Below are 27,412 nucleotides of genomic sequence, written 5' to 3'. Positions count from 1 at the left end.
AATACTTGATCAATTTCCTGCTTCTCTGACTACTAATCCACAGAAGTTTAAGTGTAATGTAAACAGACATCTTGCTGCTCAACTCCCTATACGATCCCCAAATAGAAGTCCATTACGTCCAAGTGGCAATTGCTTTGTTTGTAGTGAGAGTAAAATAAGTACTTATAGGTTAATGTAGTTTACTTAAAGCATTGTTTAAAGTGTATATAAAGGAAATTTAAATTCATAGGAGGCAATACAATGCAAAGGTGTAACGGATAATCACAAACTGAAACAACTTAAGATATAAGCTTTGCAGTTTCACCTTTTTATTGATTCTCTCTCTCTCTCTCTCTCTCTCTCTCTATCTATATATATATATATATATATATATATATATATACACTTGTGCCCGATATTATTCATACCCCTCGGATCTTTGAGATTTCTATAAGAATATTGCTCAAACCAGAAGGTAGACAATATTAAAGGGATTTCAAACAATAAATCAAGCATAAGAATTTAATTTAAACTCAACAAATAAATAAATTATGCAAGTTTGAAACATTATACAAAGAAAAACAATAATGCCACTAGTTCAAAATTATTCATACCTCTCTTACTAATAGTCAATAGCATGCCCTTTATTCTTAATAACTGCTTGTAACCGTTTTGGATATTTATCAACAAGGTTTTTACAAGCATCAACACTGATTTTTGACCATTCTTCAATGCAGTAGTTCTCCAAATCCCTCAAATTTCTAGGTTTCCGCTTTTTAACCTCAGTTTTCAATATGTGCCAGAGGTTTTCGATAGGGTTCAGGTCGGGACTCTGGCTAGGCCATTCCAAAACATTAATTTGATTATCCTCAAACCATTTCTTGACTATTTTGGCAGTATGTTTTGGATCATTATCCTGTTGAAGGACCCAGTTTGGTCCTAAATGGAGCTTCTCCGCATCCTGTCTAATTTTTTTCTGGAGTATCTCCAAATATTGCTCCTTCTTCATGGTTCCATCTATCTTGACTAAACTACCTGGACCACTAGCCGAAAAGGAGCCCCAAAACATTAGGCTACCACCACCATGTTTCACCGTGGGTATGGTGTTCTTTGGGTTGTAAGCTTCTCCTTTCTTCCTCCAAACGTAAGAAGCATCCATATGGCCAAACAATTCAATTTTTGTTTCGTCAGTCCACAAAATACTTGAGAAAACGGACTCTGGAGAATTCACATGGGTCCTAGCAAACTTTAGACGTGCTGCAAGGTATTTTCCGGTGTGCAATGGAGTCCTTCTTGGTCTTCTTCCTTTCAGACCATTTTCATGCAGAGTCCTTTGCAATGTTTGCCTTGATATTTTTATGCCAGAAGACTCCAGATTTTCTAAAATGTCTTTAGTAGTGGTGGTTGGATTTGCATTAACACTTCTTACAATATTCCGGGTGGCTCTAGCAGACAGTTTCCTTTTCCTTCCTCTACCAATCAAGTTGTTTGTTGTGTGGTGGCTCTGGAATTTTTTGATGATGCTCTGTACTGTTGCTGTAGGGACCTCAAATTTCTTGGAAATTGACTTGTAACCTAAACCATCCTTATGTGAATTCATAATTTTAGTCCTAAGATCATTACTAAGCTCTTTTTTTCTTCCCCATTCTAATAATTTTTATTCTTTTATTGGTTTTCAGTTGATATCAGTTTAATTTCTAAAAAAATGCAAAAAACGCAATGAAATTAATCAAAGGTTGTATAAAAGCATTCAAAATAAGAATCAAACAGGAAACAAACAGTCAGAAACTCGATTAATACTGAAAAAATAAGGGGGTATGATTATTTTTGAACATTGCAGATTTTATAAATAGCTGTATATTTCTTTTATTACAAGTATCCCGAGATTTTAAAATGACGAAAATGATCAGAAGAGGTTTATTAAGAATATGTATCAATATGGACGTAAACAATAAATTCTTACAAAGTTACACCTAATAAACTCAATTTTCAAGGGGGGGTATGAATAATATCGGGCACAAGTGTATATATATATGTGAAAGTGTGTGTGTCTGTTTGCCTGTACATTTTCCTACACAATATCTCTGTCAATTTTCAGTCTACAGACTCGAAATTTAATATATACAGAGTACTGAGATTTGGGAAAATCTTTAATCCTTTTTCGGCCAGAAATTTGGCTGTTAAGGGGTCAAAGTTCAACGATTTGACCTATGAGAACTCTACCAAACTTCTCTGCCAATTTTGGGTCTAAACACTTGAAATTTTAGATAGAGGTTCCTTGGACATGGATCTAACTTAATAACTTGATTTGAGTCCAAAACAAATGTTAAGGGGTCATAATAGGAGTCAAAGTTAAAAAAGAAATTGACCGCTTATTATTTTTTTTTTTAATTTTTTTTTTTTGCTCAACATACACCGCCAAACACCCTGGCAACGCCGGGCTGAAATGCTAGTATATATATTAGAGAGAACTTGAATGCCTACTAGACACTTTCTTCAGGTGTCCAGGGTCTCTCTGTACAGGGATTTGTCAGAGCAATCTGGAATTAGGATACTTTTCCCTAGTAGTAAACCCTGACCAAATATTCAAAATCGCATTTTGTATTCGCTGTCCAAATAAAATGTCCTTTCTATGGCTAACTCACATTAGCTTTTACGAGGAATGGCACACCTTCTCCAAGTGATGTTACCTCAAGTAATAACACGAAACTGGAGACTCCACCAGACCAGATGAATTCTTGTCATGGAATCCAGCAGGACCAAGAGACCAAAACGAAAGAATGGTTAATTAGGGAGAGGGAAATTATGTTCTCAATTTCTTTACTCGGTGTTTGAGAGATAAAGAACTAAACTGGAACATTCGAATATCTATGTATCTCATATAGAGTTCAAGTATTAGCCTCTTGATTTCTGAGAACTTCGACTCCAACTAAAACAAAAACGTTTAGTTTGGTGCAAAAATAATATCGTTTGTCATCCACATGCAGTACTGTTTTACTGTTTCACAGCTCATCAGTGTGGCTAGACAGGCAACTACCTCAAGCCAGGATCGAAACCAGAATGCGTAAATGACAGTCAAAGCTTCTAACCATTACGCTATACGGCGGCTGCTGTCCAGTTAGTGAATAAAAGATGTTTTGACATCGTCCAAATGCCTCCGCTCGATTTGTTTACACAAAGAGCGTCGCTTAATACGCTAATGGCGGTTTGTATATCACTTCCCAGCATGCTCAACCCAAGATAGGGAGCATTAGTCATCCACACACACACACACACACACACACACACACACACACACACACACACACATATATATATATATATATATATATATATATAATTATCTGATAAAAACCTTTTTCCGCCAACCTAATATTTTACATGTTACTTGCGTCCCTCATGCACGTGTGAAAGTCGAACACACGAAATATTCTAACATAGATATACTACATGTCGCAAGAACATGTTACATTTGCCACATACATACACACACACACATCATTTGAGATTAACTCTTTAAGTCCCAGTTATCTAATTTCTTTCACTATTGAGCTGAAATTTTGTCATGACTAGGACTATGACAACAGCATATTCTTTTCATTGTTTTGACTCTCGAGTATATATCCGACACAGACACAGTTAATCAACCGAGAACCACATCACTCTATCTAAAAGCATATAAGATATGAACGGATACACACTCGAGTCAAAACAATGAAAAGAATATGCTGTTGTCATAGCCCTAGTAATGACTAACTGGGTTAGAATACATGAATTGAAAGAAAAGTTATTTATTTTATTTAGAAATCGAAATGTTGACTTTCTTATAAATAGGACACTGGTTACACATGATATATTTTATCGATCAAAATTTACTATTCAAAATAAAATTTTAAAAAGAAATTATTTATTGTCCTATTTATAGGACAATGTGATCTAATGGGTTAAGGGTGATGGCGAAATCCCATAGTGGGCGTTCACAGACGCATGCGTGGGTGTCATAAATCATAACAGAAACTAATAATAAACACCTTGGGATCGAAAGTCGGTTAATTCCTGAGCATCCTTTCTCTCATCCCACTCTTTCACCGTCACGAAGGAACCTGAAGATGTTGCACGGTCAAGAAGGCGGAATTTGAAAAGCCAGTATCTTAGAGCAGCAGTCGCCAAATTTTTTTTTTTTTACTGTGGGCTGGATAACTGAAAATGATGAACGCGGGCCGCATAATAATTTTATCCAATACTTGCTAGCTAGAACGGAAGGTCTGGGGGGGGGACGAAAAATTAAGTTTAGCATTCCATGTTAATCAATGAATCATGGGTGGTGCGCGCGCAATGAACAAAAATAAACGCAACCAACATGTTTATTTACTAAAAAGTTATGAAAGAAAACGACAACAGCAAAAAGATGGTTACATCAGACATAATGTGCACATATCCGAATCTTACAAACGAAGCAGCAAAAAAGGTTAGTGAGATTTGTGAATCTTTTTTTAGTAGCCATAATGAAGGGTGAAGAAAATGGAATCTGAAAATGGAAAAGACATTGAATTAGAAACGTCATAAAAATCCTGTTGAAACACAAAAGCAGATTTAGGGGGGGGGGTCACTGGTGAAGCTACGGCTCACCAAGGGTCGGGGAGAGCTGGAAGAAATGAAATGCCTAATTTAAAGACCAAAGTAATCAGATCTCAACAAGCATGAAAATCTATCATTCTAAACATGATATTCAAATTGAAATTTTATTAGTTTTGTTTCGTACGTTTTATCAAGCAAATTCAGTTACCGTCTGCAGGACGAATAAACTGACGTCATGGGCCAGATAGTTTGGTGACCACTGTCCTAGAGGAAGAGCATTCTGAACTAAAAAAAAATAAAAATAAAATAATAAAAAAAAAAATGCCTGGGCGACTCTGTTGGTATTCTCTGGTAGGAGCGCTTCAGGCGATTAGTAATGAACTAACCCTTTCTCAAAGGGTAAGAAGGCAAAGCTTTCGAAGATGAACCTCTTAGAACTGCATAGGGCCAGAAACGTACCTTGGTCAACAGAACAACTCTTCTCACCATTGACGTAGACTTTGGTGACTTTGTGGTCAAGTGTAACATAGTGCGTGTGAGCGCGTGGAAAATATCAACAGCAGCGAAGGATGGCCAGCATGCAAAGAGATTAGCAGCAGCAGAAAAAACGCGCATATGCAAATTAGGAAGTGTGCATGAGAAGAGGAAGGTAAGAAAAAGGAGAAAAAAATGCAATACGTGCCCGGAGAGAAAAAAGTACACATGGAAGAAAATGGTCATGTAATGTCGAAGGCGAGAAATGGCTGGCATGCGGTCGGAGGAAGGACAACCGCAACCATGTAAAATGAACATGTGGTAATGAGTTTTTAGCAGTGCAAAAGTAACAGTAATAAATGCTTTGGTTGAAAAGAGAAAAATGCAACACCTGCTCGGTGGAGAAACAAAGTGCATGTTGAAGCAAACGGGTATATGAAGTTGCAGATGAGAAATGGTTGCCTGTAGCCAGCGTGTGGTCAGGAGAACCGCACCAGGTAACATGTAGCAGCAAAGGACATTTTTTCTTTTTTTCTTTTTTTTTTTTTTTTTTTTTTTTTTTTTTTTTTTTTTAAGTTGTGCCAAAAGTAACGATAATAAAATGCTTTTGTTAAGAGAAAAAAATGCCGACCCGGATTTTTATTTCTATTCCTGTTTTATTTGTTTGTCCATTTGCGACGGTAAAGGAAAGATGGAGGCAACCACCTGAAAGATGTTGTGATGCGATTTGCGTAGGTATACGCAGATTTTATTTCTGAAACGCTTGGATGAACGATTTATAGGGAATATAGAAGTTGTTTGGCAACAAGATAAACCGATATGATGTGTGAGATTGGTCGGAAATTGCTGGTGGTGTCAGTGGTATGAATCAATTTCCTTTTTCTTTCTTTAACGTTTCAATTGCCCTAGACAACGCATGAAGCCATTTGATGTAAAGAGCTAAAAAAATGCTTTAAAGTCAAAAAGGTAGCCGACAATATCTATTTAATCGATAGCAATTCTCCCCCCTTTGTCAGAAAAATTGTTCATGAAATGTGAGGACTAAAGGGCGAAATAAGGGAAGTGAGTCACAAGGCTGCCGAAAGTAGATCCAAAATCAACTTTTTATTCTCTTAAAAACGTCCGTCGCGGATATTTTTTATTTTTTATTTTTTTGTCCAGGCAGGCCCCTTGGTGTCTGCCTCCCCACGCCGACAGTTAAAGTAAATAGGAACTTAAAATTTTTTTTTTTTTTTTTTTTTGTATTTGAAAAGAGACTTGTAAGAAATTCGTTATTTTTTTTTTTTATATAGAAATTGCACTCGACTAGGCAAGAAACCATTTGATGTAAGTAGCTAAAAGGGAAATATTACTTCAAGGTCAAAATTTAGCCAACGATAAGTCTTATACAGATATTGTGATCTAAAATTTTTATTCTCCACAAAACGTCTCTATCGAGTTTTTTTTTTAGCGGGAGGAACTTACGATTAATTTATTAAACCATTCATAAATTCATGAAAAAAAAAAAAAAACTTTGACCTCTTCCAATTTGTCTCCATTTTTTTTTTTTTCCACTTTAAATTAGAAAAGCGATTTGTACGAAATCTGTTATCGTTTATCAAATTTTTTATTCCGCAACAACTAAAGAATTTTGCATAGTGTCGCGTTTTGTCATCTAATCTCCGAAATACCGTTGATAATTATGGCGCTTAGATAAGCACTTCATGACATTTCTTCACGTGCGAAGTACAGAAAGGAAGAGAAATGGACATTAAACAATCCTGTGAATCTTGTACAATAGTGCTCTATTATCTAATACATAAAAAGCTATGTCTGTCTGTCTCTGTATTTTCCAACTCTCTCTTCCGAAACGAAAAGTCCTTCAAATGACTGGATTTTTTACGGATCGTTCTTTATTTAAAATAGTTTTAAGGAGACAAAAATGAGCCAACTTGAAAAAATCATTATAGAACTGTGCATTCATCTTAGTTTATTTTTAATCAGTTCATATGTGTGTCACGTTGGTACAGTGTTAACGTCACCAGCTTTGAATGCTACAGTTTTGCTTTCGGTTTCGATTCTAGCTGATGGCACTCAGATTTTTTTTTTTTTTTTTTTACTTTTAAAATTACGACTGTACAATAATAAATACGAAATCTGGACAAATTCAAATACCATATTTAAGCGTATTTTACGATCGGGCAAAGCCCCCCCCCTCGCTAGTTAGTAGATGATTATATAATGAGGATTGGCACCAAATCTTTAATAAAACATTTTTTGGGAGAAGAGGCATGAAAAACTAGTAGGGCTACTCGGTGTTGCACCATGTGAAGGATAGCATAACATCAGCGTTCAAAACATTGTTTGAAACATATTTAGCTGAGCTAGAACATTGATTCGAATGAATAGATTTTCAGCTGAAGAGATCAACAGCTCAAATGTGATGTGCATTGATCCCTAAAACTACAAGAATTATGCGACCGTGTAAATATCCATGCTCAGATCATTGTATGAAATATACTTTAAGATTGAGGTGGCCCTGAACGGGAATCACCCACCCCCTGTAATTTTTATAGCATGTTTTAGTATGTAGTATAGTTTTTGAGGCTGGGGTGTTTATTCCGAAAGCCGTTCTTAACATGGGGAGGTTGAGGTGTTTATACTATGCTGGGTTAAGTCGTAAAAAAAAATACCAACTGCAGAATACTGATTCAAATTATGGGAGGGGGGTGATTCTTGTTCAGGTTTGTCAACATTGATTCAAATGAATGAATTTTCAGGTGAAAAAGGATCAAGAGCTCAAATGTGATGTGCGTTGATCCCGGAAACTACAGAAACTGTTTGCATGACCTGTGTGTTAGTGCATATGAATGGCACATCTTTCAGTGATGGATGTTTGGCCAGAGGAAGGGGGTTGCAGAGAGCTCAAGAGATATGCTCTTTATTTAAAAAAAGTACCTTATTTGAAGGAAGAGTTTCACTGAGATTGGCTTTAGGAGATAAACAATGTCCAGAGACCAGTTGGATTTTATCTTCAGTAAATATTTTCTCTAGGTGGCTGAAGTAGGCCATACATGAGATTCGATTTGATAATTATATAATACTAGCCTGGGTGCCTGGCGTTGCCCCAGTGTTTGGAGATGTAAGAAAAAAAAAAGTGTTAGTAGACCAGCAGGCTCGAACCCATGACGTGAAGGCAGAAAAGAAAGTGAAATAAAATCTGACGTCTCACCGCTACTCCATGACGCGACCGGAAGTCTAAAGCGTTCAAATTAAATGAAGTCAATCAAAAACAAAAGATGACTTGCAGAAATGATGTTGCTTTTAAACCTCCTATGAAAGCAATTTAGACACAAGGTCATTTTTAATGTGGGGGGAAAACCAACTCCCCCCCAAAAGGGGGCACTTCGGCAGTATCCAAATAAATAGTAATTGTCTCAGTATGAAGGTTTCCCCTACATTGGCCAAGGACCAATTACAGAACAGATACTACCCGGCCCAAAGACCAGGCGTTTGTGTCTGAATAATTTCGCTTTATTTATACAAAAAAGACAAACAAACACTGGAGACGACGGCACGGTGGTAATTTTGTTTAACTCAATCAAAAAAAAAAAAAAGATAGATACAATGTCTGTTTGCAAATCTGAGATATTATAATCTGGGAAGTATGCGAAAATTCTTGTGGAATCTAACCGACGCGAGAACTCTGTTGGAAAAAGCTTTTCATGGACATACACAAACGCCCACGCCCATTTTCCCCTTTATATAATAGGATTGTTAAAAAAGCTCTTAGAAGCATCTTTAATAAAACTTTAAGGGGAGGGGTATGAAAAACTATTAGGGCATGCTCTCGTTCAGTCAGCCATGACCATGTGGAAGTCTTAAGTGATTCACAGTTGTATTTTGAATGTCGTTAATACTAAGGGTTGAACCTTCAACCTTGTTATTGTGTGCATTTGAAAAGAGATTTGTACAAAATCTGATTTTTATGGAAATCGCTTCAGACAAGACATGGAGCCATTTCATTTAAGGAGTTACAAAAAAAAAATACTATTTCAAGGTTAAAAAGTAGTGAAAAATAAATATTTTGATAGATTTCGACCCAGAAAATAGAAATTCTTCTCCCCCCCACCCTTTTGTCAGAAACATCGGTCATGAAATATGAGAACTAAATGAGGAAAACGTCTCTATTGAAGAATTTTCATTGAAAGGAAAGTTGCAACTAATGTAGAACAGTTGAATTAGCAAGTTTAGTTTACAGGGGAAGACTAAAGAGAAAATGGAAGGGAATGATAAAAACAGGCGTGAGAACGATGAAATAAAGACCTGGGCAGAGAGAGAGAGGTTTGTTTGGAAGTATGTTAATGGTGAGTGCTCTAACAAATTACAAACACTTGTACCCTCTCGACGTGAATACCCCCGACAAACAGCTAAATCCCACCACTTCAGAGATTAAGAAAGCCTTCTACTCAAATAGCTTCTTCCCCAGAACTGGTAGACTTCTGCTTTCCCAACTGTACTGACATGCAGAAGTTCAAGTGTAATGTGAACAAACATCTTGCTACTCATCTTCCTTCATAATATCCTTGCAAGTTATGTTCCCCCGATAGTAGCCCCCTACTTCAAAGTGGCACTGTGCTTTGTTTAGGGTGAAAATTAATTTAAAAAAAAAAAAAAAAGTCAACCTTGAAAAACCATCCAGCATATGGATGCATTTGAGAAAGAGGGATAAATTAAGACCTAGTCAGAGATAAGTTCGTTTGGAAGTCAGTTTCTAAAAGTCAACATATAAAACATGTTAAACTGATGATGGTGATTTAAGTGTCGATTTCATCGATTGAATTATCCTTGAAAGCCATTTTTGCCTTGATAAGTGGAGACTTCTTAGTTTTTTTTTTTCCAATCTTGTCCCATTCTAAATGGCTGAATTCTTTTTGAAAGTTTTATTGGGTCATGGTCGAAAAATGAGGACAAACCACTCTATCATGTCGTTCGGCTGGACATCCGTTTGGGCATTGAGTGGATTAACAGGAAAGGATCAAAAGATTACCAGGGTTTCTTTTTCATTTGATAAGTCAAAACCTGCACAAACTGATAAAATTGTACTCTTCAGAAAATTGCACGAACATGACGGTTGAAAGAGATTCTACGGATTGGAGGGGTGGGTGGAGATCTGCAACACACACACACACATATATATATATATATATATATATATATATATATACATAATACGATAGCATGTTATTTTATGTGTCACGATACATCTTTTTTTTTTTCCGAGTGACTGTCGTTTAATTATGATCTTCCATTTCTTGTAATGAATAATTCTACCAAGAATTCTTTATAAGTTTTGGTTTCGATTATAGCTGCAGGAACTCGAGTTCTTTTCTTCTTCAGAAGTTTTGGTTTCGATTCAAGCTGATGTACCCAAGTCATATGGATATTTTTTTTTTTTTTTTTTTAAATGACAACTTTATAAGAATCAATAGAAAATTGGCTCTATAATAATATATACAAAATCTGCATAAATTAGAATATATTTAAGGGTCTTTTATAACCGGGCTACACTGGGCGTCCCTGATAGCTTAGATAAAAACTTTTGCAGTTTTAACAAAATATAACTAATATCAGGGCGGTAGAGATCTTCTACATCTATATATTAATACAATAGCGTGTTATTTTGTGTGTTGCGCTTACATCGTTTTTCTTCCGAGTGACTGTCGTTTAATTGTTATGACCTTCAATTTCTTGTAACAAATAATTTTACCAAGAATTCTTCATAAGTTTTGGTTTCGACTATAGCTGAACGAACTCCTTATATATCTATATATACATGTACATATATTTTTCTTAAGTTTGTTTCGATTCAAGCTGATGCATCCAAGTCCTATCCATATATTATTTTGAAATCATAATTTTATAATATATAAGAATTGACTATATAATAATATATAAGAATTGACTATATAATAATATATACGAAATCTGCATAAATTAAAATATATTTAAGGGTATTTTTCAACTGGGCTACACCGGGCGTCAATTTGCAGTTTTAACAAATTCTTGGCCTTTTGGTCAAGATCAAAGTGTAGTATCTGTTCTTCAGATGCTGCACTTCCATTTCTTGTTCTCTTTCGGTGGAGGAGAAATCCTTCACGACTGAGACAATTTTTATTTTTGTACCTTTTCTCCACGTTAAAAAACGACCCTGGTGTCCCGTGGGGAGGCATAGTAAATAGGTACAATAATATCAGGGCGTCTCCATTGACGCTAAACATCCACAGAATGCCAACATATATTACATGTGAAAGAGTCCGCTGTGGAATTTCCACAGGTCCCACTAGTTTAAAATGAATATTAAAAAAAAAAAGCCCAAATCACCAAAACTTAGGGAGAGACTTTGCCTAATTAGCTCTGTCGCTTATAGCTGACATCATGTGATCCTAGCTGATATTGAAGGGGTCTGCTATCGGATATACTAGAGCTAGGGCACATCTTGGGGGAAAGATCGGATTAGATGAGTAGAAGTTTATGCAAGGCAGTGGTATTGTGGAGACATTAGGCTTTTGGTGCCTCTGCCATCATGAACAGCCTAGAAAGTTATGCACTAGCTTCATATTTACTAGTTAACTTAACCACTTGGAATATCTAATATTGAGTCAGACTAAATTTCTTTTTCAATATGGAAGTTTGCAATTGATTATAATTCTGAAAAAAATAAAATAGAAATATGGACATTGTTTTCATAAAGACAAGATTTAAAGTAAAAAAAAAAAAAAAATATGGATGAGAATTTCCGGCCACAAGTTTACTCGCTCTGACGTCACATCCACCTTACTGAGAGACTTTTTCACGGTCTGAGTTTTCAGTGATAGTAAACTACTTTGATCCTTGTCTATAATGCTTCCTGTTTACTAAACTGCCATTGGAAACCAGATTAAATTTCTTTTTTAATATTAATTAAAATTACTAAAATTAAGCATAGACACTAGAAGCTTTAATTGCTCAAGCTAAATCTATGATATAAATCTCAATTATCAGTTTCTGTGAATGTATGTATGTCTGCGAAAAACTTTCGACGGACACGACATATCCTAACAAGATTGGTATCATTTGAAGGTCAACGTCTTGGACGATAAATATCGAAAAATTAGCCTAAAACATTATTTCCTTCACCCTCAACTGACCAGTTTTCTACAAGGAGGGGTCGGTTTTTGCGTAGCCATTTTTTCAAGTCATTGTGTCTGTGGGATTGACTACGCTTAATTTCAACGTTCAGAACTTCTGGTTGAGTGATGGAGATATCGGCTAAGACGTCATTTTTTTTTTTTAAACCCCTTTTTTTCCCTTCATGTTACGGGTATGAGCCTGCCTGCCTACTACCACTTTTTTTTCTTAACATTTCTGCCTACTGTTGTTTTGATTCCCTCCCCACCACTACTACCACTTTTTACCCCCCCCCCCCCAGTTCCTTATTCGCCCACCTACACACACCCTGTCAATAGGGCAGGTCGATTTGCAACTTTTTTCAGAAAATCAACATGGCACTGGTGATGATAATTGGGATTTGATATGATAAGAACATATATCAAATATTAGATTCCTATGTTGAACAGAAAATTGAGCATTTAATTTTAAAAATCGTGTTGAAAAAAATGCTGAAAAATCCTTCATTTTCACAGCATTTTTCACAACACTGATTTTGAAATTTCACTATTTTTAATAAAATATTCAATTAAAATTGATATATTTATATGAAATACATTGCAAGAAAAATAAATACATGAATTATATTTTTAATTGTGAATCACACCTAGCAAAATATCCCAATTTTTACTGCATTCATTAAACAAAAATTGTAAAAAAAGCTAATTAGCAACTAAGTCTTTTAAATTTCACAATTTAAAAAGATATGTGGAGATGTATTACACTATATAACAACTTTATACAAGTTACAGAACCATGTATTTTGATTTTTTATTAGAGGCAATAATATAAACTTATAATAGAACTAATTTGTTCTTTATAATTTCCTTTTGGGGAAAATGAAGGTCTAATTTGCTGGCATGATGACTTTGTAATAATAATGCTTCCTTCCCATATACAACTTTTGGGGAAAAAATCAATCAAATGTGGCCAGTGTGTGGCTGCAACATTGATAGCAGTAATTTTTTTTTTTTTTTTTTTTTAGTTGTTCACTATTTTTGGAAAAAACAACAACAAAAATTATTTGAAAACACTTATTTTTTATATATTTTTGCGATGTAATATGAATAAAACTAACTATTGTTTGGGAAAATTAAGAAAACTAATAAAATTTAATGGATAAATATTTATTTACCTAATGGACAAAATCGTTTGAATGCCCTCTTCTCTCACATCCAATTCATCAGTTTACCATCGATATTATATTTTCCAGAAGTAGTGCAAAAGCACTATATTTGGAACTACTTAAAACAGTAATTTGGATTTCAGTTAACTGTTTTGTTCTCTGAATCATTAAAATATACTGTTGTTGGTTAAAGAAAAATATTGTCGGTTTTGATCTCAAACCAACTGCATACACTTGGATGATAAATTTGACCAAAATGCTTAATTTATCATAGTGTTTGAGATAGACAACTTTAGTCCATAAAAACATTAATCTTGTGGCTTATGTTAGCCATCTTCCTTGATTCAAGGGCCCAATTTTATCAAGTTAATTTCTCCACAAGAAATGCCAACACCATACTCAAAAAGTAGCCTCTGGTCTTCACATTTAAATTATTTGTTTCTTCTGCCATCAGATAATAATGATCGGGAGGGACACTAATTTTTTAGAATTCTACTTGAGGCAAATCTTGATAATTATTGATACAAAGTTTCCCCAAAGGACCAGTAAATGTTGTTAGGCTTTTTGTTGTTCCATCAATTAATTTAAAAATGGCTGTAAATGGAAATTCTTCTAGTGGAACTTGAAAATTGGAAAATTTGCATGTTTAATAATAGAGCCAGATTACATAATAAATATTATTTTATTTTCCACAAAAAAGGAACATAATTGCAGGTGAATCTATAGAATTAATTTTACCTCCTTGTTAGGAGGACAAGTGCAGATTATGTGCCTTGTTTGACAATTTTCTGTCTTGCACTTTACTGCAAAGTCATCACAGAAAGTTTAGTTACAAGAAGATATATCAAACAGTCTGTCTAGGTGTTCCTTCATTCTTTTCACTTTGATTGCTACAAGAGATTTCCTGTCAATCTGTTTGCCCCTCTTATAGCAAAATATATTAACCTTCTGTCCTATATAATATTACCTTAACAAGGGCAATTGTGGATTGATTGGTTGCCGAATGCTAAACATTTCTTTGGCAATTAACTTAGAAATCTCACTATTTTTACAGTGGGGATAACTGTTTTCGAAGAACTAACTAAACTGGGTGACTTGTCGTGAAGTTGGGGGTGCTGTTTCATCCAAATGACAAGGTGGACCAGCAAATTTTGTGAACCACGGGTTAAAGCTGAACGTCGTGCTTTTACTGACATTCTAATCTGAAAAGTAAAATAAATAAATGGATTATAACAGAAGGAAACTGTAGTAGGCTATCTTCCAGTTTCATACGTAAAAAAATAAGTGCTAGTTATAAGAAATAATGAAAAACTTTGTAGAGTTGAATTAGATGTATTGAAGAGAGACGATCAAACCAAATCAGAGGCATAGTAGTGTTTAGTTTAGACATTTTTAGCAGAGTTTATATCCGCCTTTTATAACATGAATTTATCCATAAAGAGATTCATTCTTGCTGTAGCTGTGCCAGTGTCTAGTGTTTAGCGTTTGAAAATCAGTGCTTGTGCATCTATGTTACTATGCTATTTTTAATAGTATTTTCAAGTTAAATTTAATTTATGAAATTTTTGTTTATTAAATTGTAAGGTAAAAGTACAGAATAGTTACAATACAACCTCCTTCCTATATTAAGAATGGCTTTCTAAATAAGTTATTTTAGCACAATATGCACACATAACGAAAAACCTTTTAAAGGAGTTTCCTTATTTACTTGTATTGGGTTATCTGATTGTAAACCTATAACTTTAGAAGAAAAACAAGTCTTAAAAACAATTACTCCCTAAAAATAAAAGAAATTAAAATTGGACACTAATTTTCTGCAAAGTATTTTTTATTAAGTAGAAAAACTTGAAAATTTACGTGGTTATGTTTCGTAAAGAATGTGTAGAATAAAATTGTATAGACTATTTTTTTTGTTTTAATATAAAACTGGAGTATTACCACATTTTAATAAAAATTTCAAATACAATTTGATGTGAATATTAGGTTGGTGCAAAAATAATGCTTTTAACGTTCATTTGAATGTCAAAAAAATGACAGTGTTTTTGTATCAACCTAATAGAAAAACAAATTAAAAAAGATAAAACAAATGTTTAAATTCACTGCAGATACTTGAAATATAATATATATTTTAAACAAGTCTTTTTCGTTTTTCCTTTCGAAATAATTAAGCCTAAATCGTAATGTTTTCAAATTAAATAATAAACAAACGTTAATTTTCAATATCAATAACGAGCGTGTTTTGCGACGGTGAAATCTAAAATGTTTCAACCCCCAAAAAAGTTCCTGAAATAAAAAAAAAGCGAACTTTTATTATTATTTAAAAAACATAATTTTGCCATTACACTTAATTATTTTATTAATTCATTATCCTCACTCATTTTATTTAAAAATGTAGTTTAAAAATTATTCTAAATAATGATTCTATTTTCGTAACAGTACGGCTTGTTTTAATGACGGGACGTTCTTGACAATTCACCGAAAAACTTTTAATCACTTCAATTTTTCAACTTTTAAAGTCGTTTCCTCAAGCAAAGATAACGATTTCGAGAAAAATATTTCGTGTAGGTCTTTTCTATGTCAAACCCCAACTATCATCACCATTGCATCACCGGGGTTCCAAAATCGACCTGCCCTATCGGTCAACAGGAACCTCCGTTACTGTTTTGATTCTATCCCCTCCCCGGGTTACTGACTACACCACCCCCGCTAGTCACATATAAGGGGAAGATACTTAATGAGATTTAGACTTAAATAGAAGTTTATACAAGACAGTGGTATCGTATTAATGTCTTTGTTATAATGAAAAACCTAGAAAGTTATGCACTAGCATATATTTACTAGTTAACTTAACCACTTGGAATTTCTAACATTGGGAGCCAGACTGAATTTTCAATATGCAGGTTCAAAATCGACCGTAATTATTCTGGAAAATAAATAAATAACATAACATAACAAATAGAGGGTTTGTATTACTGTACACATAGATTCGAAAAAGTTGTCAAAAAACGAATATATAACAAATAAATGTTATTAAAGGCAAGATAAGTTACTTTTCTACCTAACTGGATATATTTTTCGTGTTTTTATTCAATGTAACATGTTTATTCAGCTCGAAAAGCATACAGTGTTTACCGATGTAGTAGAAAATTCAAAATGGCGGCCGACACTCTCTTTAACACGGTAAGTTCAGGAAAAGATGTTATAAATAATAAACTAGACAAAATACTGTTAGAAATTCGCTCAATATATGTTACCGTGACATAATTTGACATATATTCGGTGTCTTTTTAATTGTATTTTGTCTAGTTTATTATTTATAACACCTTTTCCCAAAATTACCATGTTAAAGAGAGTGTTGGGCGCCATTTTGAATTTTCCAATACATCGGTAAACACTGCATCTTTTTCGAGCTGAATAAACATGTTACATTGAATAAAAACACAAAAAATATATCCAGTTAGGTAGAAAAGTAACTTATCTTGCCTTTGATAACATTTATTTGTTATATATTTGTTTTTTGACAACTTTTTCGAATCTGTGTACAGTAATGCAAAGCCCAAATAGAAATATCTTTGTTTTTTTATAAAGACGAAACTGAAAGTAAAAAGAAAAAAAGATGAATGCGATTAAAAATTATTCTGTGACACAACCAGCAAATTATTATCCATAATATTTAAATTTAGTCGTGGATACGTATTTGACAATCAGTCTTACAGTGGCCTTGGTTCTTTTGAGCTGAAGTATGATTCTGTTTAGCCTTAGGAGGTTCACTCTCCCAGGCTTTATCTTCTCCCGTTGATAACGGTTTAGTTTAATGCTGATCATCTGGCTTTGTGTCTACCAGAAGGTAGATATGTACGAGCCTTTTTCAAGTCTCACACAAAACACACATTCATATTTCAAGCTGTCATATACATACGCGCCCACGTCCACACATGTACACTTATTCACGTTCGCGTACATACACTCACATTCACGTATATATACACACACACGCGAACACGCACATGGACGACGTCACTTCCGCTTTCTAAGGAAATACACATGCGCAAGATACACTCTGGAAGCGAGTATAAAACATGGAGACAAACAGTTTCTAACTCTCTTTAGGACCAACTCTCAACGAGAGAGGTTGGGCTAACAAGCCGCCGCCGTTTCGGCGCGCGCGCACGCGTACATCACGCCCACTTCCTACTATGTATGGGGCACGAGCTAATGACTGTATGTATACATTCTCCCTCTTTCTCTCTCCATCTACTACTGGTCACTAAGAACACCTTCGCGTAGCTGACTACTAACTGATGACAACTCTTATATCCTCTTCTTTGTCTACACGCTGGACTACCATTCTCAATTTTCCTACAACATTTATTTCTCTTCCCACGCACGAACAAACAATAGTAACCCAAACTTGAGATGAAAACACATTTCCTTTTCTTGCTACAACACCAGTCCTACAACGAACCTTGGTTACATACGCGCGGACATGTTATAACTAAAACGTTCATTTCTTTCAACAGCAAATAAACGACATTTATCTTATCCATTAATTGAGTCTTTCTTTCCTTCAATTCCCATTCGTTTCATTATTCTTTTGTAACGGGATTGGGGTATTTATATATCCTAGTCCCCTACAGATATAAATAAAGCGTAATCTTTCCTTAAAGACGATAGTGGCGTTAAATAAAAGGAAATAAAATTATAACAGTTCTGAATTTTTTAGATGAGGTATGGATGTTTGTATTATTCAGATTAATATAACAAGTGTTCTCATCTTGGGTATTATCTGTACAACGTTTCGGTTGATGTAACATCCGATCTTCGTCAGGTGTTAAAGTTGCCATGGTTCGGCAAGAGGGGGGTACTTCTTCACGCTGAGGTTTTGGATTTTTGGATCTAGTTAGAAGTAAGTTTACACGAATTATAAAGATAATTTAATTATCAGGGAACTTAGGGGTATAATTTTTAACTTATTATAATTAGATTTTTAATCAAATCCATCAAGCAATTTTAAGTGCTTAGAAACATATTTAAGAAACTAAGAAGTTGCTTGTTTCAGTCTGGTTATCCTTTTTTTCTTTTTTTACTAGGTGTAGTTTTAACAATTTTTTTTTTTTTTTTGATATGTTATAATGACTGATATATTTCGATCGATGTCACCTCCGGCCTTCTTCAGGTGTACCTTGTCGAACTCTGGAATATTTCTGTCAAACTCTGGAATTTGGACAGATTTCGAACTCAACCCTTTATTTGCTTCACAAAGGTAGCATACTCTTGTTCCATCAACCAGTAATTCGCAAGTGTATTTTTTTTTCAGTCGCTCACACCAAGAATTGAACCTTCAGGTGAACATTACTTTTTACAATTGATTTTTCCAAGTACTCACTGTGCCACTGGTCCTTGCAGACAATTCTAGCACGAATTTTAGGAGCCTTAAACCTTTTTTTTCTATTTATTACTAATATATATATATATATATATATATATACGAGCAAACAGTTAATAAAACATGTTAAAAAAACACGTTGAAATGAGTTAAAAACATATTTAATCTGAAAAGGACACACTTGATAAGTGGATAGTCCTTAATCCGCGGAGTTTCGAAGAAATACTTTCCTTCTCATCAGAGGGTAGGAATTAGCGAAATGCGGGATCGGATTTTGTATGCAAAAGTATTTGAGGAAACAAGTCAAAGATCTTACTTGAAAACAAAAAAAGTGAAGCAGAGGGAATATGGTGAAGAAAAAGGTGATTACACATGAATGGATAGTCTGGTGGAAGATAAATAATCCAGTGACGGTAAAATCCAAATATATAACTTCAAGAAAGTTAATATATATATATATATATATATATATATTATATATATATATATATATATTGTTTTTACTTATTACTTGTATATGTTATCCATTGTTTACAATTAATGGTTCGCATATCGTATTAAATTCTATGCTAGGTCTACTTAGTAATTGGTTATTCACCAGCATATGTGCTGTTTCTTTGAGTCGTTTTATTCTCCATTGTGTTTTTCTTTTTTTTTTTTTTGTCTATAATTTTTACTTCGTCTCATAATGAAAGACGGGTTCCCTTCTCCCTCCAGATCTGGTCAGCTATACCCGATTTTAATATATAGTAATAATAATTAGTAATAGGCAGTGATATTTACTACTAGAAATAAAATAAATGATTAATCAGACAATAGTTCTCATCTTGGGTGTTATCTGCACAACGTTTTGGTCGATGTAATCGCGGACCTTCGTAAGATGTGTGTGAAAGTCGCCATGTTTTGGCGGGAAGAAAGGGGGTGGTAATTCTGCACTTTAAGGTTTCGAATTATACTCCCTAGGGGGTATAGTTTTTAATTATTTTCTTCTTTTCACATATAAACTCCAAATTTTCCCCTCTCTTCCTCCTTTTATCTCCTTCCTTTCTTTCATGGCCCCCCTTTATATCCTATAAGTCATAATTATGACATCAATTTAAAAAAAAAATTACATCATACTGAAACCAGCAACCCTTTAGTTTCGTAAATATTCTGTTTCTAAGAACTGACAATTGGTTGATAGATTTCATTAAAAATTTAATTATTTAGAAATTATATCTTCTTGAGTTCCCTGATAATTAAATTATCTTTATAATTCGTGTAACTTGGTTCCAACTAGATTAAAAAATTCGAAACCTTAGAGTGCAGAGCTATCCCCCTTGCCAAAACATGGCGATGTTTACACCTGACGAAGGTCGGAGATTACATAAGATTATAAGTTTGAAATTGCGAAGAAATAACCCACGCACGCCAGTAAAAAGAGAAAACGAAGGTATAAAAACTATATAGTAATATATATATATATATATAGATTTATTAATTTGTTTGATAGGAGTATACATCATTTTGGGTATTTAGGTAAAAAGGAACTCTTTATACCATGGTATTTCGCAGCCTAATGCTTCTCATCAGAACAGATGCTAGATAGCATAATGGGGATGCGACGTCTAGCGATAGTTTCATTAGGAGCAAAATAAATTGAGGTTATTTGGGAGAACTATATTTATCTTATTTTTTTTTTTTTTACATAGGCATAACCACTTATCAAGGCCCAGAGACCACTCGAGGACTTTGTGATAAAGTGTAGTATGTAATATATAATGTAAGTATGTGAGAATAGTTAAATTTATTTCAAATAAACCGCACCAGAGACTTCTTGAATCGGTGCTTATCGCAAATTCAAGCACGATTAAACAACGTGGAGGTTTCTATAATGTAGCGCCATTAATACGTAAAGTTTTATTAAAAGAACATAATTTAATCGTACACCCAGGTTATCTCTCTCACACTATAGAAACACCTCCCATACATTGTTGCGGACCAGGATATAAATACCCTAACTCACTACAAGAAAAAATAATGAAACGAATTGAATGAAGGAAACAAAGAACTCAAATGCTGGGATAAAATAAACATGTTTATTTTCTGTTGAGAAATGAAAGTCTTGGGTGTATACGTGTTCATTCGGCTGTTGACGACGCGCGTGGAAGGAAAGGGGAACGCAATAGAGAAACGCGAAGTGGCAAGCCGGCCTGTAGAAAGAGAGGGTTAAGCTCAGTAGAGAGTCGCGTACATGTCTGTGTTGATGGACCAAAGCCGAAGGGGAGATAGTGAGAAAGTCAATCCAGGTTATGGAGATAGAAAGCGTATGAAGTGTACGTACTGCCTGTTGGCTTCTTGTCCCACATAGTAGCAAGTGGCGTGAGGTACGCGCGCCTGCCGAAACGGCGGTGGCTGGTGCGCCGACCAACCACCTCGGAAGGCAGGTTGGAAAAGGAAGCCGCCGCTTATTGGTCTTCCTTTTATAGGTGTTTCCGGTGGTCTTTTGCGCATGTGTGGATTTCCTTTGAAAGGGGAAGTGACGTTGTCCATGCGTGCGTGCGTGCGTGCGTGCGCGTCCGTTAGTGTATGTGTGTATACACGTGAATGTGAGTGTATGTACGCGAACGTGAATATATGTACGTCTGTGGATGTGTGTGCGTATGTATACGACAAGTAATATAGCTTGAAATGTGAATGTGTGTTTTTGTGAGACTAGAAAAGGCTCGCGCAACATATAATCTCGATCAATAAATTACATAAAAAAACACACTCTTTCCATTTCTGTTACGCATCTATATTTGAATTTTAACAAACATGTTTTCTCCAGAAAGAACATTAACTGCGTTCATATCTTTTAAAAACATATTAACGACTATATGATGATGCAGATTATGCATTTATTATTATAGGGCCAATTTTCTATTATTATATTGAACCTAATATATAATAGTGAGATAAAAACTAAAAATATATATTACAATAGAAGAATGCGAGCATGAAAAGTAATATGGTTAAGCTTAAACATGGAAAAGAAAAGGACACGATATTCTAGTAAAAAATATAATAAATTTATAACTTAAAATATTGCAGCATTAAGAATTTTTCAAAATTCAATTTATAACATTATATAATCAATTCTTAATGCTGCAATATTTTAATTTATAAATTTATATTTTTTATTAGAATATCTTTTTTTTTTCTAGTTTTAACAACTAGTCCTTTACTTTTCCATGTTTAAGCTTAACCATATTACTTTTCATGCTCGCATTTTTCTATTGTAATTTCTAGGCTTCCAATAAATTCACTTGTTCTTTGTTTAATTTCAGTCTATTTTTTTGCCCCATAAACACATATGTAATAACAATGTACGGCAATGGTCTGCTTTCGATAAAAATCCCCAATCATCTCCCTTTCATGCGTTCTTTCTGTTTCACTTGTTACTTCTCTTTTCGAATTAGTAGCAGTTGTAGTCGCTGAGGCGACCTGGTTGCTATGGAAACCTGTCATAAAAAGCGTCGCTCACCTCCTTACATATTTTTACAATTTTGAAGACCAGAAAATTCATCATAACTTTTGTTTTACTGAACGAAAATTGAAAAAAAAAAACTTTTCACAAATAAGCTGAGAAGGTGATCTATAAACTGTAATAATTGTTTAAAATTTGGTCGAAAAATGAGTGAGCGGTGAAGCTTTAAAGCAGTTCTAAATGACTAAAACTGCGACTTAACCATATATTCAAACACTATCGTGTTTACATGATAAATTTACCTATCATCCTCTTCTTTAAAAGATGGAATCGCCCAATCGTAAAAGACAAGATGCAAGAAATGTCTACAGATTTTTATAATATAAAGCTGTGTGTGTGTGTCTGGTCACGAATAGGCTCCTATATGGTTGACTATTATAGAAAACTGATCACATATAATAATAGATGTATCAAGACACAGGAATGGGTATGCTTGATCTCAGTGGCGGCTCGTGCACGGGGCTGTGGGACTGCAGTGCAGCAGTGCAGCACAGCCCACAGCACAGCAGTACAGACAGCAGTACAGACCCCCAAGTTATTTCTACACAATATTAATGATAAAATTAATAATACGTTTGTTTATTATTATTTTATTTTATTTATTTTTTTTTCTATGTGTACATTATAAAATCATTAACCTTAATGTCGGTATCTCCAAATGCATATAATAACAAAAATAAAACTTGCTGGGCGCTGTGAAATCCAGTTACACTTTCTAAATGAAATTCTCCTGTACGCATGCGCGGATTAGACGCTTTAGGCAGCCAATGAAAGCCTCTTTGAAGAACTGTCGATCAGCGCAGTTCCGTGTCGTGAAATTCGTTGTTTGCTTAGAGTGTGCGCCTGTATAGATATGATAACATTGTTATTGAAAAAAAAAGTAGGTTTACTTATATTTTTAAAAATTATTATTAAAATCTGCACATAACGTGTTCTTGTACATAAAATATTGTGCTATTTTTTTTTTTTTTTAAATACGCACACTTTTAGCGTTGCGATTTAAGTCGGTAGCAGACGGAAATATATAATATGCAGAAACTGTTTATTTTTATTTATTAAAAGTATTCGGGAATTTAGCAGTGAACCTAACACGCGGCCAAGGGTAAAAACCAAATATACAATAAATAAATCTTACCATAAAAATAAACTTACTTTTCCATCTACCTGCCTTTTTGTTTGTTTCTTTAAATGCTATTTATTTTGCAACAACTAAACTTTACAAAAAAAAAAAAAACTGTTTACATTTTTTTCTAGAAGCAAAAACGCGAAGAAACAGTTTATGCTGAAAATACATTTTAGTTAGAAATCTTTTTAACGTGTATGTTTTAGATATAAAAAAATTAGCATTTATTTGCCTCCGACAAGGACAATGTTAGAAGTTTTACACTTTGAAAAATGGATTTTTTACACAAGATTTTTTAATTAAAATGTGGTTGTAAGTAAAAAAAATAAAAACAGTTTTTTATAATTATGCATTTTTAAACTTTACATTGAATTTGTTAGTAGATGGGTCAGATAATACGCATTAAAAAAAGTAATTAGAAATCCTTCTGGACTGAGACAATTTTAATTTTTTTGTTTTTTTGGGAAGAAAGCTACATTAAAATTCGATGTTTTATAATGCTTATATATGACACCCTATTTTCTTATAATGAATCTCAACTTTATGTCGATCTTTACCGGCATGGGAAGGTCATAGCCAAGTTTGTTCTTTTTATATAAAAAGCAAGTTGTTAAAAGATTTGTAAATAAAATTTTGTATCTTTAAATATTTTTGTTTGTTTGCTCACTATATAAAAATGTAAACTTTTTTATTTTCCATTTTATTTACAAATACGTTTTGTTATAAATACATATTTAAAAATAATTTTTGTAAATAAAACTATTAAATAAAACGCTATTTTCAAATAGTAAACCCCTAAATTAACCCTCGTAGGGAGGCAGGAAAGTTTCAAAGTTTTTCTTTTTTGTTTTTATAAAAAATAAGTTATTTTTTAAAATGTTTTTCGTTTGTTTGAAAAAAAAAACGCAAACTTTTATTTAATCTGAAAAGTTTAAAAGGAATAAATATATATATTATTTTTATTCTGTAAAGTGTACATAATTAAAAAAAAATCCTTTTAATAAAAAAGTTTTTGCGTATTATCCATTTCTGATTGATTATTTGTCTTTGTTATATAATTGAATATTTATTTGAATGCTTGTTTATTATTTGATTAAATATTTATTTATATATTCGAATTCCTTTACACGATATTAAAAAAATACGTAAAATTTTTGAAGCAGCACCCCCACTAATTTCAGGCACGAGCCGCCACTGCTTGATCTGGCATAATGATGATTCATTAAAATTGTGGGGTCTGCGTACGCGCCTGATCCACAAAATATGGAAATAAAAAAAAAAAAAACGTTTACAAGTGTTTTTGATATAGATGTACATAAGAATACTTTGATAAGTATGTTTTAACTTAAATAGGGATGGTATAATAAAATTGTGGGGGCTGTGTTCGCGCATGGCCTCCATAGAATGGAAATGGGCACAAACTTTAAAGACTTTTCATATCTATCTGCGTAAGTATACTTTGATAATTATGTTTCCGTTTGAAGAAATATGGTATAATAAAATTATGGCGTATTCGTTCGCGCCTGACCTCCATAGAATGAAAATATGTCACAAAGTTTAACAAGTTTTTTTAAATATAGATCTACAGAATATTGTGATAAGTGTTTCAGTGTGAACAGGTATGGTATAATAAATTATGGGGTTTATCTATTTTATTTTTACTTTCATCATATTTTGTTTTGGTTTTGATACCCCCAAATTCGAAGCTCTCTTTACAACCCTTCCTTTTTATAACCTATCATACTTTCATAACTCATAAATCAGTCCATTTTCTGTGGGCTGTTTTTGAACCCAGTCAACGACTGGTACTTTTGCTAGTATATTATAAAAATCTGTGGGAGTGTGGAGCCACACTTTAATTGTTATTGTTCCCAGGTCCACTCTGACCCAGAGTGGTAGTACCTGTTAGGGTCCCAACTATGGGTTAAATAGAAACCGACTTGAAAAAAAAAAAAAAAAAAAAAAAAAAAAAATATATATATATATATTTAATTGTATCCAGTTATTTTGAAGAAAATTTTTTTAATAATATATATATATATATATATATATATATATATTTTATTAAAAAAATTTTCTTCAATACAATTACAAATTATTTAGGATTTCTACCCAGTCTGAAGAAACGAGAGCATGCTACCCCCCCCCTGGATTAAGTAAAGGGTTTTGTTCGAAATTTTGTTAAACAGAAAAATTCTTGAGTTTGACACAGTACTAGAAGATTGGAGGTTACATCGACTGAAACGCTGTGCAAATAACTCTCGATGAGAACAGTAGTCCGAAATATCCAAAATAATATGAATAATCAATCATCGCAAAAATTCAGAAACATAATGTTTCCTCTGTTATCAAGAAAAAGGATTGTAAAAAAAAATCTCATTTAAAAATTATTTTAAAACTGGTTAATTTTTAACCTAAAATGAAAGTGACGTCTGAATTAATAATTTGAATACGTTTAAAAAAAAAATATATATATATATATGGTATTTTACAGTTCTTTCCCAACAACAACAAAAAAAAAAATACTCTTTTAAATTTAAAATCATTTTTATCTTTTGGAAAAATAAAATACAGTTCCTTTTGGACTAGTTTTATAATTCCCTCAACAATTTACTTGAGTTAAAAAAAAAAAAAAAAATTTAAAGATAATCATCACTCGTAATAGTCGTTTATCGACTAATACTTTATTCTGTGACGTTAGCAAATCACGTGACTTTAGTACCACAGCCTCCTGTTTATGAAGGCCACGGTTTGATTGAGCTTATTTTCGAGGTAAGTGGACCAAAAAAAAGCATAAATTATATTTTTGTGTTCCTTGTCATAAAAATATGACTAAGTTTTGTCACGTCTTTCCACTCCACCTGACATGTCATCGTCATCAGGATTATTTAACGGCCGTCTATTTTTTTTGTAACATCGCTTCCCACATCCCTCCTAAAAGAAAACTTGATTGCTAATTAAACTAAATATTTATACTGGTGTTGCTCATGGTGGTATGCGGCTTCATAGACTTTTCTATTTTTCAAAGGCGGCTTGAATATGCACTTGTTTATCGGCAGGGTTTACCATCTCTCGTGAATACTCGCCCGGTCTAATTGTAGAATAGCACGAGAAATTTCTTTGATTACCACAGATTGTCCGTCATCTGTGGTTGACGGAAAATAGTTATTCGTCTTTAATATATCAGTAGTTGCCTCGTTGGATAGTGACGTCTGTTTTCTCTCTCTCTCTCTCTCTCTCTCTCTCTCTCTCTCTCTCTCTCTCTCTCTCTCTCTCTCTCTCTTCGGTCCTGGATAGGACCTTAAACTATATCCAGTGGTGAAGCCCCAGATTGCGGGCTTTGGGGAGTGTGGAGCCACCCTTTAATTGCCATTGCTCCCAGGTCCACTCTGACCCGGAGTGGTAGTACCTGTTAGGATTCCAACTATGAGTTAAATAGAAACCGACTTGAAAACAACAAATATATTGTATTAAAAATTTTTTCTTCCAAATCTTTGGATTCGACATTAAATAACCTGAAAAGGGTTGATATGCCGTAAAACAAAAACAACCAACTAACTGTCACTCTTCCACTTCCTTCCTTTCTCTCTCTCTCTCTCTCTCTCTCTTGTTCACTTACTTTCTCTTTCTCTCTCGTCTTTCATTCTTGTTAACTCCTTAGATTAAGTGACCTTATGCCTCGTCTGGAGCTATTTTTATAAAAAAAAAACAAAAAAACTAGCTTTTTCCTAATATTTACTGTTGGACAGCTTTTTAGACATTGTGTTGATTTCCCCCCCCCCAATCACACATATATATATATGCAGGATTCAATCTCTGGGTGTTAACTGATGAAATATCCAAACATCTCCCTTCAATTTTTAATTCATTCTTCAGAAATGTTGCGTATCACTTAGCAGTAATATTTGGTCACTGCTTAAGGTCAAGTGCCGCACGGAGATAAGGGTTAATGAGACGGAAATGATTGTCAGTCGACAGATGGAGTAATGTAGTAAAAATAATCAATGGTATGAACTGCATTCGATTACTTATGGAGTGGTTTATGACAAG

At 33.8% G+C, this 27,412-nt stretch overlaps 1 protein-coding gene and 1 non-coding gene across 3 annotated transcripts in view; both read left to right on the top strand.

Annotated features, from left to right (window-relative positions):
• Positions 1–27,412, top strand: part of LOC145258327 (unconventional myosin-XV-like) — a 597,738-nt gene that overhangs the window by 33,884 nt on the left and 536,442 nt on the right. The gene's annotated exons all lie outside the window — the stretch shown is intronic.
• LOC145258464 (U2 spliceosomal RNA) lies at positions 11,069–11,266 on the top strand. Its single transcript, XR_013864101.1, has one exon. It is a non-coding gene; the product is annotated as a U2 spliceosomal RNA (small nuclear RNA).

This window comes from Euprymna scolopes, chromosome 33 (assembly GCF_053919585.1).
Source record: "Euprymna scolopes isolate OS-2025 chromosome 33, ASM5391958v1, whole genome shotgun sequence".
Classification (NCBI taxonomy): Eukaryota; Metazoa; Mollusca; class Cephalopoda; order Sepiida; family Sepiolidae; genus Euprymna; species Euprymna scolopes.
The sequence above is the reverse complement of the archived record's forward strand: the minus strand, read 5'-3'. Positions and strand labels throughout refer to the sequence as shown.